The 15,031-nt window shown below is 38.6% G+C and overlaps 1 long non-coding RNA gene and 1 pseudogene across 1 annotated transcript; both read left to right on the top strand.

The window, feature by feature from the left end:
* Window positions 1-371: 371 nt before the first annotated feature.
* On the top strand, window positions 372-12,720 carry LOC125960622 (uncharacterized). Its single transcript, XR_007470476.1, has 3 exons — window positions 372-883; window positions 11,625-11,731; window positions 12,555-12,720. It is a non-coding gene; the product is annotated as an uncharacterized LOC125960622 (long non-coding RNA).
* An 863-nt stretch (window positions 12,721-13,583) lies between these two features.
* LOC125960621 (centrosomal protein of 78 kDa-like) lies at window positions 13,584-14,624 on the top strand (annotated as a pseudogene).
* Window positions 14,625-15,031: the final 407 nt, after the last annotated feature.

Raw genomic sequence — 15,031 nt, 5'->3', positions numbered from 1 at the left:
TGTCTTCTGCGTGGTTATATAATCCCAGCACGCTTCTTTATGATCTGTAGACTTTTATGGGGTTGTGGCCAGGTCAGGTTTTAAATGTTTGGAACTGTCCTATTGAACAACATTGCAGTGGCCGTGAATCTTGATGGGAGAATTGTATTACTGTTACCCTAGTTTTGGCTTAAGTGTGGTGAGAAGATGAAATTTTTGATGGGTTAGTTTTAGTTGTGTATGTGTATGTGATTTCTTTTTTAAAATTCTAATGTCTGTTATTCCCAGCTTAGATATGTTGACTTTCTGATTATTCATCAGTCCCTTTACTGATGTATTTTCCTCTGAAAAACTACATTTTCTTCCAGACTGTTTGTGTCTGATGGTGAAGAGTAAATTTTTCATTTGCAGTATAAAGTTGATCTGAGAAAAAATGTTTACCTTGGCTCTTCACTTGGCTTCTGTGAAAGAAACTTAATAAAATAATATGGGCAATTCCCATTACTAATCCTAACCATGTACAACAGAGGTCTGTACAGTAACATAGCAAAAATAAGTTCCTGTAATTTTACTTAGTCATTGCCTGTTTTAGACTAAGGAGCAGTGAGAGACATTTATAAATAATGATACCTCAGATCACTTTTGTTAAATGTCCTCTAATATTTGGATATTTGGATCTGGCTTGTGTTATCTTTTTTTACAATCTTGTCTTCTTTCTTTGCACTTTAGTGTAACAACTCTGTGATTTCCTATCTTCTTCTTCAGACACTCAGGTCCATCAGAATTTCCTGTGACTGTGACAGTAGAGAGTCCTTCCTCCTCAGAAATCGAAGAGGTCGATGATTCCTCAGAAAGTGTTCAGGAAGAGCCAGAGAAAATCCGTTTGAAACAAGAAGCACTGCAGGTACAAAGTTATCACTTTAAAGCTATAGAGAAGATTCTTTTTCAAATGGAAGCCTGATTGCAACACGCCACAGCTTGTGTGAGGGTTCTGTTTTCCCCTGCATTGTATCCCCTTGAATGGTTCCTTAAGCTTAGACCAAGGTGAATGGTGGACATTTGAACTCTAAGAAATAAAAATCAAAACATGTCGTTAGTAATATATTTTCCTTTCCTTAGAACCTTAGTATATTAGATTTAGGGAGAACCTTAGTGATCATACGATAAAGAAATTGAGTTCTGAATGAATATAGTCAGCTGATTCAGTGTTCTTGTTTTACAGATGAGGAAATTGACAGTTCTAGCTGAACTCTGTTTTTATAAGAGGAAAATATGGCCTCATTTTAAATAAAAGTAAAAAAAAAGTTTTGATGTTGATATTCTCCTTTCCTAAAATAAAAAATATCAAGAAGCTACATTCTATTACCAACTAAACCTGACCTCTAATGTCATTCCATACTTTTGTTTGTATGGACAGAAAAGAAAAATTGATTTTCATAAGAAATTTTTGTACCTCAAAAATAATATATTTCTTTTTTTTTCAGCTTTAATGCAGAGCTGAACATTTCTAGTAAATAAAGGAACACCATTTGGGGGGACCTTGTCTTTGTGCTACAGAGTTCATGTTTAATTTTTTTAAATTATTTAATGTGATTTTCTTTTCATATGAAACATGAAACTTGACAGGTTTCAGAACTAATTATCCCATTATTGTAGGACTATGGGAATTACTCTTTGATTTTCAAAAGAGGAAGTTAGATTTTTATTTTTTTAATTAAAATTAATGATAATATAGAGAAATTTTAAGAAAAGAACTTAGAAAATTATGAAATGTTAGAGTAGGAGAAATCTATAGTTCGTGTAGGGTTACCCCCTTTCGTTTTATAAATGAGCACCTACAATTTGTAGCACGTAGTGGTTTATTAGTAAATGGCAGAGTACGACAAGACCCTAGAGCATCTAACCCGCCTTCCTTGTCATTTTAGATGTGATGTATTCATTTCCTTCACGAATAGACCAGGAGATTGTATTTCTAAAAGCAATGATAGACACTGGGGAAGACCAAGAAGTTTAAACACTGGACCACAGAATAGCAGATTCAGAAGGTACTGAGAACCCTTTTAGCTCTTCTCCGTTTTCACAAGACACTACAATGATGGTATCAAAGTGTTCAAGTATATAAGCCCACAAGAATCAAGAGATTTCAACATAGTTTTGAAAGACCGAAGACAAGTGGAAGAGTGTGAAACTGAAGCAGTAGGACAGAGGAAAAGCATCACCTAGAATATGCACAGCGACCACCTGCAACTGAGGAGGATTCTGACCCCACCTGCAGAAGTAGGCCCATGCTCAGATGCGCATGTAGGAGAGAGGGTGGAGTTAGTTAAAAATGTGACTGAAATAGGGGAGCTCATTGAAGGGTTGTGTTTGGAGGAGTGGACTCCCAGCCCCGCCCTCACACTCCTGAAATGAGATGATTTCATTTTGAAACCAGTGAAACTGGCAAGAACTAGGGCAGCTAGTGTGAGTTTTTACACCCTAGAAAATTGTGTTTGGGGGAGATCCTATTACAGTTACTCCCCGCTTTTTCCTGCATAAGAAACCAATCAATCGTTGACTTCAGGGAGCTTTCTGCACTCATTCTTAAATAGAAAATAACTGTCATTTGCGTGATAGTTGAGTAAAGCTTCCAACGTGAGAGGGGGAAAAAGAGTGAAAATGTATCCTAGTAGGACGAGGGACAATTTAGGGAACAAAATAATTTAAGAAAAAACCCTAATTAGTATCCTGAGAGAGGTTTAAAAAGAGCTGTAAAAAAGCTATAAAATAAGATTAGGGTGTTAATTAAAAAGAGAATGGTCAGAAAGCAAGAGAGGTCTCTTGGAAATGAAAATATGGTTGCTGAAATAAATTCAGTAGGAATTTAAAAAATTTCTCAGTATATAAAAAAGAAAGACACAATGGAAAAAGTGATAGAAATATGTTAGAGAGGCTGCATCTGGGAGATCCAACATGTTACTATTAGAAACTCCAGACCCAGAACAAAAATGGAAGGAAGCTGTCAAAGGGCAACAAAATTCCCCACAGCTGAAAGTAGACATCAGGCCTCAGATTGAAAACAGTTACGCAAGATGAGCAAGAATAGACTCATACCTAGGCACCCTTCATTGTGAAACTTTAAAATACTGAAAAAATAAATTAAAATAGAATAAAATACTGAGAGGATACATCCATTCCAGAGAGAAAAATACTGGCCACCTAAAAAAAAGAGTTAAAATCTGACCTTATCATACTTGTCATCAGCGCCATGGATCCTGGAAGGCATTAGAAAGATACCTCCAAAGTTTTTCAGGCACATAATTTTCACCCTAGGGGTTTGTATCCAGCCAAACTATCAGTCATAAGTGGAGGCTGAAGAAGATATTTTGTACACAAAGAAATTTGAAAATTTGACCTCCTGTGCTACACCTTAAGCTATTTATAGAAATAATCCAGCAAAATGAGGCAGTAAACCAAGAAGGAAGGTAATAGGGGATTCGGTGCAGATTGCAGCCAGTCTAGGGTGGAGAGGCTTCTATTGACTGTGTGATTGAGAGCTGAGAAACACCTTGAGGCATGTTGTACTTACTAGCTATTAGGCACTGTTGGAAGGGAGGAGGGAGAGGAAGAGGAGAGGGAACTTGAACTCCAGAGGACGAAAGGCTATATGGACATAAACATGAAGCAAACTAAACTATCATTGATTTTTAACGTACTATTGGTGAGGAAGAGAAGAATCCACTTAAACTTGACACTATAGATGTCCCCCTTTTCAGTGACACACAGGGGTAATGACCACCTGTCTAATTTGTTGTCCAAACCAGAACTTGTCCAAACTCCTTACACTTCAATAGTGTAAGGAGGCGCTCTAATGCTGTAACATCAGGACAACAGGTATAAACTGGAACAGCCCAAGGCGGCTTGGGGTATGTGGTCACCCTGCACAAGGGCAGTGACACTGGCACAGTATGGAACAAGGTGTAGTCTGTACACAGAGACACAGTACATCTGCAGTGGGCAATATTAATTTAATTGTAATAATGGCAATACTGTCTTGGTTTGCAGCTTTTATCGTCAACTTGCATGTAATCACTAATAACTAAAGTAAACTATACTTAGTATGTATTAGTATTAAGTTGGTATGTACTGAAATGTATTGTGTACTAGTATGTACTTATTATATATTAGGCTCTAAGTGTTTTTGCATATATTAACTCATTTAATCCTCTGAATAGCCTTATGAGGTTGGTGCTAATATCATTCCCACTTTTTTTTTTTTTTTTGGCGGTACACGGGCCTCTCACTGTTATGTCTTCTCCCGTTGCGGAGCACAGGCTCTGGATGCGCAGGCCCAGCGGCCATGGCTCACGGGCTCAGCTGCTCCGCGGCATGTGGGATCCTCCCAGACCGGGGCACGAACCCGTGTCCCCTGCATCGGCAGGCGGACTCCGAACCACTGTGCCACCAGGGATGCCCCATTCCCACTTTTGAGAACAGGTAACTAAGACAGGGAAGGAACTTGCCCAGGCTGTACCTATTTTAAGGTTGGATTGAGGCTTTGAGTTGAGGCTCTCTGCCTGTTCTCTTAAACCTTACTCCTTACTGACTCTCGAATAACAGAAGACTTAACTGCACATAGAACAGAATATAAATTTCAACTTTGACAACGTAAAAGCTAGGTTTGGAAGGTAGACAGGAGGTAGAAAAAAGGGAAGATGGTATGAATGTCCTCATTTTACAAAGCGTGACGTTGAGAGTGTTTATAGTTGATCAACAATGTAGGTTTTTAAGTATATCACTACAAGTCAAAGAGATCATGAGCAGTGGAATAACTCATGATGACATTACAGAGCAGTGTGGACATAGGAAAGAGTGTAAAGGAACTAAACCCTTACTTATTAGTAAGTTAGAAAGTGAACAGATAATGCCTCCAAATTAGTGAGAAAATAGTCATGTAAGAGTATTACTTGGAAATGGAGAAGAATTCAAATAACAATAGTTGGACCTCCCTGGTGGCGCAGTGGTTAAGAATCTGCCTGCCAAGGCAGGGGACACGGGTTCGAGCCCTGGTCTGGGAAGATCCCACATGCTGCGGAGCAGCGAAGCCCGTGCGCCACAACTACGGAGCCTACGCTCTAGAGCCTGTGAACCACAACTACTGAGCCCACGTGTCACAACTGCTGAAGCCCGCGTGCCTAGATCCTGTGCTCCATGACAAGAGAAGCCACCGCAATGAAGAGTAGCCCCCACTCGCCGCAACTAGAGAAAGACTGCACGCAGCAACGAAGACCCAACACAGCCAAAAATAAATAAATAGTAATAAAAAAATAAATAAAAAATAACAATATTGATGTAAACCTCATGAAAAAGGAAATCCAAACAGCCAGTAAACACAGAAAAGTGTATGACTTCATTAAGTAATAAGAGAAAAGTGAGTCAAAACCAAGGAAACTACATGCCAATCAGATTGACAAATACATAAAGAAAGTCTGGTAGTTTCAGGTATTGTAGACCTGGAGTACTATGGGAATCCTCTACCCTGTTTATACTGGAGTATAAATCGACACAACTACTTTGGAAAGCATTTAGCACTCTCCATCAACTGAAGGTACATAAATAGCCTGTGAGCCAGCAGCCCTCACCCCCGCCCTGTGTAAATGCACCAGAATAACCGGTACAGCAGGATTCCTGTCCATGATTTGCATTAGCACAAACTGAAAACAAACCAAATGTCCATTAAGAGTCAAGAATTAAATAAATTTTGTGTATTCGTACAGTGGGAAAACTATCCAGCAATAAAATTGAATGAACTAGAGCTACAGGCAGCAATGTGGATGAATTTTTTAAACCAACGTTGAGAGAAAGAAATAAGATAGAAAAGACTTCATATACTATGATCCTCTACATAAAGTTAGATGTTGACAAAACTAAACTCTTTTGTTAGGGATGCATGCAGGTTAAAGGAAAGGATTGTCAAGAAGTGAGGATGGTGTTTAACCTGGAAGAGGGAAGGAGCTTGTGATGAGAAAAGGATATGGAGGGGGCGGTTTGAGATGCTGACAAGTATCAATACTTTCAGATTCGAGTAGTGTTTATGTGAGTATTCTCTTTTTATTTGTCACATTGACAGTTTTTTTCTGTGCACTTCTCAGTACACATATCGTATTTTACAATTAAAAACCTGCGTAAAGAATCGGTCGCTTCTTGAGTGCTGGATGTGGGAGTGGGATGAGACCATTTCATTTTAAGCCCTTCACTACTGTTTGCATTCACATGTTCATTCATTCAGCATTAATTGAACATATTCTATGTACCAAGCACTCTTCTAATTTTATATGTGTTTTAACTCATGTAATCCTCACAAGAGCTCTGTGATATGGGAGCTTATCTCCATTTTATAGATGAGGAAGTTGAGGCCTAGAGTTATAGAACTTGTCCAAGGTTATATAGCTAATGGGTAGTGCCAGGCCCATTTGCCTCAGAGAATCTGAATTTTTACAATATAATCTAAAAGAGAAATTTAATTACTAATTATAAGCAAAAAATTTGCACATTAAAGAAGATGACACGTTTTCATCTATCCAGTTAGAGAAAAACACACAGTCTGTCTTTCACACACATACATCTTGTATTGGCAGGGATTTTCCTTATTAAGCAATTATTTATTGACCGTCTACGCTGTGCTAGGCACAGGTGCTGGGGGTAAACACTTAATAAAATACACCCCTATCTTCAAATAACTTGCACTCTAAGTGAGGAAGTAAGCCAACAGTTATAGTAGAGGTTATATACCAAGTGATACATCGCTGATGGCAGTGTAAAATCTCAGAAATCTTTTGGAAAGAAGTTTGGAGACAGGTACCTCAGAGCCTTAAAAATGTTCATTTGCTTTGATCTCAAACTCATTTTTATGGATTTATTGTAAGAACGTTATTCTCAATATGGAAAAAAGCTTTCATGCATAAAAACGGTTATTGTCTGATAATATTGAAAAGTTGGAAAGAATTTAAATGTGTAAAATGGTTAACCAGTAAACCCACTCAGTGGAATATTTTGTAGCCCACAAAAAAAAATCACGGTTATGAATCCCCTGATTATATGAGAAATGATTGATTTCAATGTTAAATGGAGAAAAGTTGAACATAAAATTTGATATCCAATATGATGGAAGCTTTGTCCCAGAAAAATCACCCTAGCCAGTGTACAGAAGGGAGGAAGGAGAGCAGATGACAGGAAGGAAAATTATTCCAAAGCCTTATCATCAGTCTTACTTAAGTAATAGAATATCAAGCAATTTTACTTTCTAACTTTTTTGGTTCCATATTTCCGTGTAAGGGACATGAATTATGAATACTTTGTAGGAGGAGGATACACTTTTTCACAAAAATTTAACACTTCTAACACAATTAGAAGATTGATTAAACCATCGTATTAAAAGTAGAGGAATTTTGCATTTTTTTTTCCTTTTTCCCCATTGAAAACTTGACTGGCTTTAGTAATGGAACATTAAAGAGTTTGAAGTTCTTAGACTCTCAATTTTTAAAACATGTTCTGAATATAAAAATATATGTTCATTGAGCAAATGTTTGTAAACAATGAACAGCTTCTTGAAGGAAATAGAAGCCACCTCTGCATGTACACACACCTAATCTGCTCTTTTGTCTTAAAAAAGTATCAAAAATATTTTGCCATGTCACTAAATACTCTTCTACGTCAGAGAATTTGATTAAGCTTTTGCATCATCTCCCAGGAAAAACGCACAGATATATTGTGAATGTAGAACTCCTGAAGCCCATTCATTAACTCTGGTCGAGACCTCGTGTCATTCTTTTCTTAGTGGCTTCATAGCGCATTCCTTCAGACGGTGAGCTGTTTTTCTTTAAACCAGTCCCAATTTGGAGGCTCTTAGCTTTCTTCTAGGGTTTGGTTATAAACAATCTTATGACATCATGCTGGTAGATAAATCTTTGCCCACATCTTTGATTTCCTTAGGGTAAACCCCTGATGTAGGATTATTGTTAGGTACCAAGAGTTACTCTTCAGAAAGTGATACCAGTTCCTCTCCCAATGATGGCATATAATAGAGTTCCTCATTCTTTAAGTGATTGTTCAAAGCAGTTAAAAGGTATAAATATACCGTACTGTTTTCATAAGTATAGGAATTCTGATTGTTTATCGCTGCATAAGAAACCACCCCGAAACAGTGGCCTAAAACAATGACAGTCATTTATTTTGTTCACGAACCTGGAGGTTGAGTAGGATATTGATTCTTTTACTACACTCTTACTGACTGAAAACAATACCTATTTGACTAGCTCACAGCTCTGCAGGTCAGAAGTCCGGGCACAGCATGACTGGGTTTCCTGCTCAGGTACACACGGGAACATGTGAGTTCCCTCCTGAGAGTGTTAAAGCACGTGAAATTTAAGTGTAAGACATTGAGCCCCAAACGTTGGATGTTCACCATAGTTTGTGTGGGTCACAGAGCTGAAATCAAGATGTCAGTCTGGCTGTGTTAGCATCCAGAGGCTCTGGGAAAGAATGGCTCCAAGATTCTTCGGCTTGTTGGCATAATTCAGATTCTGCAGTTGCAGGACAGAGGTCCCCATTTCCTTGCTGGCTGTCATTCGGGGGACAGTCTCAGCTCCTAGAGGCCTCTCACTTGCCTTCCCTGCCACACCATTGGACTTCTTCAGAGCCAGCAATGGAGAGTCTCCCTCTTGTCCCTTTTGTACTTCAATTCAGGAAGAGTTCAGGTCCTTTTCATGGGGTGCCTGAGTAGGTCACATCCACCTAGAATAATCTCCCCATCTTAAAAAAAACAACTGATTTTGAACGTTAATTCCGTCTGCAAAATCCCTTCACTGCAGCACCTAGATTTAGAGTTTGATTGGATGAGTGGAAGGTTTGTGTACTTCAGTAAGTAGGAGTCTTAGGGGCTCTGTTAGAATTCTGCCTATTGCAAGCAGTGTCCCCACTTCACGGACCGAAGTGTCTTATTTCCTGAAACTCCTAAGGGAGTTTATCAGTGTTCATTTTATTTCAGTGACCTTGGTGAATGGGAAGACTACCACCTCCGTGAGCAGGAATGGCACCCAGCTTCCTGAGTCCACAGTGTGGCTCTGCTACTTAGTGGTGTGACCTTGGCTGTGCTGCTCTACTTACTCTACTTCTCTGCCTCTGTTTCCCTCATCTGTAAAATAACATGGAGTTAGTGATTGTTCTTTCCTCGTACGGTTTGTTTTTTAAATAAATTTATTTTATTTATCTGTTTTTGGCTGCGCTGCGTGTTTGATACTGCTCTCGGACTTTCTCTACTTGCGTCGAGCGGGGGCTACTCTTCGTAGTGGTGTGCGGGCTTCTCATTGCGGTGGTTTCTCTTGTTGCGGAGCACGGGCTCTAGGCGCGCAGGCTTCAGTAGTTGTGGCACGCAGGCTCAGTAGTTTTTACTCGGGGGCTCTAGAGCGTAGGTTCAGTAGTCGTGGCGCACGGGCTTAGTTGTTCCGAGGCACGTGGGATCTCTCCGGACCAGGGCTCGAACCCGTGTCCCCTGCACTGGCAGGCAGATTCTTAACCACTGCGCCATCAGGGAAGCCCCCTCTTAGGGTTTTGATGATTAGATTTAATGCCCAGGGAACTCCAGGAACAGTGCTTGACTGTAAATTGCTTTAAAAGTGATCACTTTTGGAGCTTCCCTGGTGGTGCAGTGGTTGAGAGTCCACCTGCCTGCCGATGCAGGGTACACGGGTTCATGCCCGATCCGGGGAAGATCCCACTTGCCGCGGAGTGGCTGGGCCCGTGAGCCATGGCCGCTGAGCCTGCGCGTCCGGAGCCTGTGCTCCGCAACGGGAGAGGCCACAACAGTGAGAGGCCCGTGTACCGCAATAAAAAAAATAAAATAAAGTGATTACTTTAAAAAAAATGCTTTTGAATCTGCAATTATGCAATTCAGGTGTGTTAAGCATGTTCATTAATAGGAGTTCCTACTATAAAGAGACCCACAAATAAAAATAGAACTTTTCTTTCTTGTTCTTAACTATTTATTTCTGACTTGCTATGTTATACGCATATGCCTTTTATGGTGGGCTGCCACAAATTTATGTTGGAAAAAGTGGAATTTAAATAAATCTTTACTATGCTAATTTGATAGATTTTGATAATTCATTTCACTAGCATGGTATGATATTACCAGTAGCAGACTAAAAGCTGAGTTCACTTCTGGCTCTGCCCCTAAATCCTGATGAGTCCTATAGCTGGAAAGGCTTTTGGATATTATACTACGAATTAGTTATAACATTTATTCTGTTTAGGAAAAACTGGAGGAGTGCCTAAAGCAGTTAAAGGAGGAAAGAGTAATAAGACTTAAGGCTGATAAATGAGTCAATGAAGTAAACAATTTCTTATACTTTTGGGAGTGTTTTGGTTTTATTTCGATTTGATTTTAATCCATATACACATAGTTTGTAAACTTTAAAACTGTAATATGTTGCAAATTGGTTGTATCATATGGACTTTTGCATTTACTGGTATTTAGTGATCATATGATCTATATTCCAGAAAGCATGTTTTTAAAAATATGAAAATCTCGTTGTGTGTGTGTGTATGTGTGCGCGCGCACACGCGCTTTATGACATTAGCTTATGATCTGTTCATGATTCTTTGATTCAAGAAAGCACTTTTTGTGCATATACTATATATACAGTAGCATAAAAGACATGATGAGACTCTCCTGGCAATGAATTAGGAAAGTGAATCATTTAAATAAATTTAAGGTATTGGAAAACTTCTAAGAATGCAATGAAAGATAAAAATATATACTGTAAGAATTACATTAGGTAATGTGCATGAAAGCAGGGCATAATCTAAAAAGTTCTAAATATACTTTATCAGAGGTTGAGCGTAGGGAGGAATTTTTCAAAGTGCATATCCACTGGATTGGCGGACACTCATTCAATAAGTGGTGAGCACCTGCTTATATAAGGCAAAAGGGGCATCATGAACATAACAGCCTTTCTGAGAAATACTGGAGTTGAGCTTATAGGGGGTTTTAAGTGCATAGGTGATGAGCGGACGGGGAAGAGTGCACGGGAGTGAATATTTTGAAGGAGCCAAAGAAAACATTGGTGATCGTACCTTTAATAAATTGGGTTGGGTATGATTTAGGACTTTTAAACGTTAAGCATTAGATATTTTGTTCACTAAAGTTAATTCTTAACATTCAGCAGAGTTGTAATATGTTTTGTTCAGATCAGATTATATAATTCACTTTCTAATTTAAGGGAAACTTAAAGCAGGTAATTTTCTGATGTGGAATGAGGCTCCATTATGAATTGAACCAGTTAGAAATGTGATCTTTCGTGAAAGATCATTAATAAAACGATAACTTTGGTTTACTTATATACCACCTAAGCGTTATATAGGAAACTTTGTTGGGTGCCTGGGGGTTTTGGTTATTATGTGATAATGGTCTCTGTCTTTACTGGTGGAGAGTTAGGTTAATTACAGATTAATTACATTTTGAGTGTTTTAGTTTTGTTCCTTGAAACCAGGCAAGACTACTTTTGATGACAATGAGAAAAAAATCATGTCAGACATTTTCCGTCTTCTTTTGTAGTTAGAACATGAAAATGCCCAGTTAAGAAATGTAACTTTCTCTTTGTCTGAAGCCCTTCATGTCCACAAGCATGATCCTGGATGATGAAGGTGTTTTGGGCAGCATTGAGAATTCTTTTCAGAAGTTCCATGCTTTCTTGGATCTCCTTAAAGATGCTGGGTTAGTTCATTTCTCTTCATGGCATTCTTCTCTTTGCGACTGTAATGGTAGTTTGCTGAGGAACTGGAGCAATTTTCATCACTTACGTGGCCATATTTAGCCAAATTTAGTGTAATTATAGGTAATATAGTTGACGTTTTAAAAGGAGGAATTAAATTTTTTAAGAAATGCAAATAGGGGAGCCTGCTTTGGTAGAGTGGGGAGCCCATTATAAAAGAGTAACCTGTAGACAGAGTAATTAGTAGGTACAGTTTTTTGTAAAGACTAAATTGAAAGCAGTTTTCATTGAAAATATTCGGGAATGGATAAGAATTTTCCTATCTTTCATTTACTTTGCTTGTTTGATAAGTTTGAATTAAAGTTATTTTTGTCTTAGACATAAAAATTATTATTAATCTGCAGGGAAGATATAGGTCAGTGGTTCTCAACCGTGAGCAATTTTGCTGAAAGAGGGAAGTGGAGATTGATAGTTGATGGAGTGGTGTTTTGTCAGTGAATGAGTTGGTGTTGGGAAGGAAGGAACAAACACATTCTTGGAAACTGGAGGAAAGGTGGTAAAGAAGTGTGGGAATGGAGGTGTGACTGGCAGTGGACGGGGTGCATGGTACATGTTGAAGCTGCTAGTGAGACAGTGGGATGTCTCCTAGAGGATGAATCTGGAAAGGGCTGAGAATTTGGGGGAGAGAGAGGCTTGTAGTATGGAGTAGGATGTTGGCTTTTAAGATTTTAGAAGTATTTCATGATTGTAGGTCTGGGGAAATCTAAACTGCTCTTCTGTGATTATAATAACCTTTATCTTTTCTCCTTTCCTCCTCTGGTCCAGGCTTGGGCAGCTGGCCACAATGGCTGGTATAGATCAGTCAGATTTTCATTTACTAGGTCGTCCCCAGATGAATTCTACTGTTAGTAGTCCACCTAAAGAAGAAAAGAAGGCACTTGAAGAAGAAAAATCAGAGTCAAAGCAGAGTGCCCCAGGACCAACGCACAATCTCCAAGTAAGTGGAGAGGACAGCACTTAAGGATTCTAAGAGTGATCAGCAAAAAGGAAATGACCAAGTCAGAGAGAAAATAATAATGGTCAGTCTCTAATAGTTCACATGCTCGGGAGCTAGAAGACTCTGGAGTCCTCCCCAAATCTGAGATTAGTAAATGTGGGCCTGTTTCATGATACTGTATTGTTGTACATAAGAAAACCGGAAGTTCTTTAGAAAGTGTATGAGTTAAAGCAAACTCTCCTTAATGAAGAAAGAAAACATTACAGAAAATATTCCAAATTTCAAGTTGTATAAATGTCTGTTCTATTCATATTTTATCTAGGTTTCTATTTGTATGCAGTCAGCTTAACAATGAAGGAACACTAATGGAGGTACACGTACTGATATAATTTTTAAAATAAGTAATCTTGACATAGCTGATACGTAAGATATTACAGTGACTCACCTGGTCATGGGAATGGGAGGGGAAACCTGTCAGCTTTTCCTCCAGCCTCACTTGGAGCCCCCTTCGCCCAGCTCAGCCAATCTCAGACTGGTCTTGGGAACTGACTGGTCTTGGGAACTGACAGTCTGGTCACAAACTATATTATATACTGTTCACATGTGCCTGGAGGATAGCAAAGAAATTAATTTTCTTACAGAGTAGGGTTTTATTTTTAGTGAGGGGAAGGAAATGGGTAATAACTACCCCAGTCACCAAAGTCTGAAAATGTAGCGGACATAGCCTTGGATATAGCTAGGTTAAGCTGAGAATCACTTGGCAGGATATAATTAAGAGAAAAACTGGCTCTGAAATCTTCTGAATAATCAATTGACTGTGTTAATAATAAGATCACAGAGTAACACTGAAGTTTTGAACTCTACTTTTTAATGGTTGGCTTTGTTCATCACTGAATTTTTGTCTTGTCTTTTGTCTTTCCCTCCAGTTTCAGAAAATTACAGGTGATGCTGGGATTCCTTTGCCTGTCGACTCCTTCCATGTCCCAGTCTCTACTCAGGAGGCCTTAGAAACTTCCAAAGACAACCTGGGGGTCGCAGTCACAGAGCAGCAGCAGGAGTCTTTTGAAGATTTCATTGCTAGAACATGTTCTCCTTCAGCAGACGTCATTTCTGGAACTGGAAGTCAAAGAAAAGAAGAGGAATTACCTAGATATAGCAGGTCTTCTTCAGAGAAAATGACCAGAGCATAATATACCAAAAACTACTCTGCTAAGAAACAACCTGGGAAGGACCTGCATTCCTGCTCTGACTCACCTGTAAAGCAGAAAAGCAAAGGAATTGGGCAAAATAATTCTTTGCTTAATGAACCAATTAGAAGTGAGTCTTCGAAAAAACACATTTCTGTTAAGAAAGAGAGTACAATAGTGACTGTTTCTTCAAAGACAACTAAAAGTAAACTCAGTCTACTAGAACATTCTGAAAGTGATACTCTTGGATCTGATTGTGAATTTCCAGAAAGCATCCATATTCCATCACACCTAACATAGGTCTAAATATTTTAAAATCTTTTAAAATTATGTTTTTGCCTTCAAATTTTAATAAATTACTTATGTTTTTATTATAGCATATGGTGTTTTAAAATACTTGACTGGAAGCCATTAGAGAAAGATTTATCTATACTTTTTTATTATAATGAAAGTTTTGGTGTATTTTTCCTTGTGACAGTTTGCACCATTCATTCAGCTAGTGTTTACTGAGGGCTTCATATGTACAGTACTTTTCTGGGTGCTATTGCTTTCAGCAGTGAACAAAATAAAGCTTTTGCTCTCCTGGAACTAACACTCTGTGGTGGGAGAAAACATAAACAACAAAACAGGGTAAGGGGTAAAAAGAGATGGGAATAATAAATGGCATAGTTTTACCATTTGGTTAACTGTCAAACTATTATAAATCGTATGGCCAGAAGCCATTGACATATTTTAATTCACAGAGAGCATCAAACAATTTACCAAGGCACTTAACCGTGTTTATGGATTACAGCAACAGTATGAGGTAGGGAACTATTACCATCCCCATTTATAGATGAGGAGTCTGAGGAGACATTATGTGAGTTGCCCAGAATTACACAGCTGTAAGTAAGTGGGAAGCTGGGATGTGACCAGAACCCATGCTCTTTTTTTTTAATGTATGGACTTTATTATGTTTCATTTGTTTCTGATTTATGTGATTTTTTTAAAGATTTTTTTTGATGTCGACTATTTTTAAAGTCTTTATGGAATTTGTTACAGTATTGCTTCTGTTTTATGTTTTGGTTTTTTGGTCGCAAGGCACGTGGGATCTTAGCTCCCCAACCAGGGATCGAACC

Source organism: Orcinus orca, chromosome 12 (assembly GCF_937001465.1).
Source record: "Orcinus orca chromosome 12, mOrcOrc1.1, whole genome shotgun sequence".
Classification (NCBI taxonomy): domain Eukaryota; kingdom Metazoa; phylum Chordata; class Mammalia; order Artiodactyla; family Delphinidae; genus Orcinus; species Orcinus orca.
The sequence above is the reverse complement of the archived record's forward strand: the minus strand, read 5'-3'. Positions and strand labels throughout refer to the sequence as shown.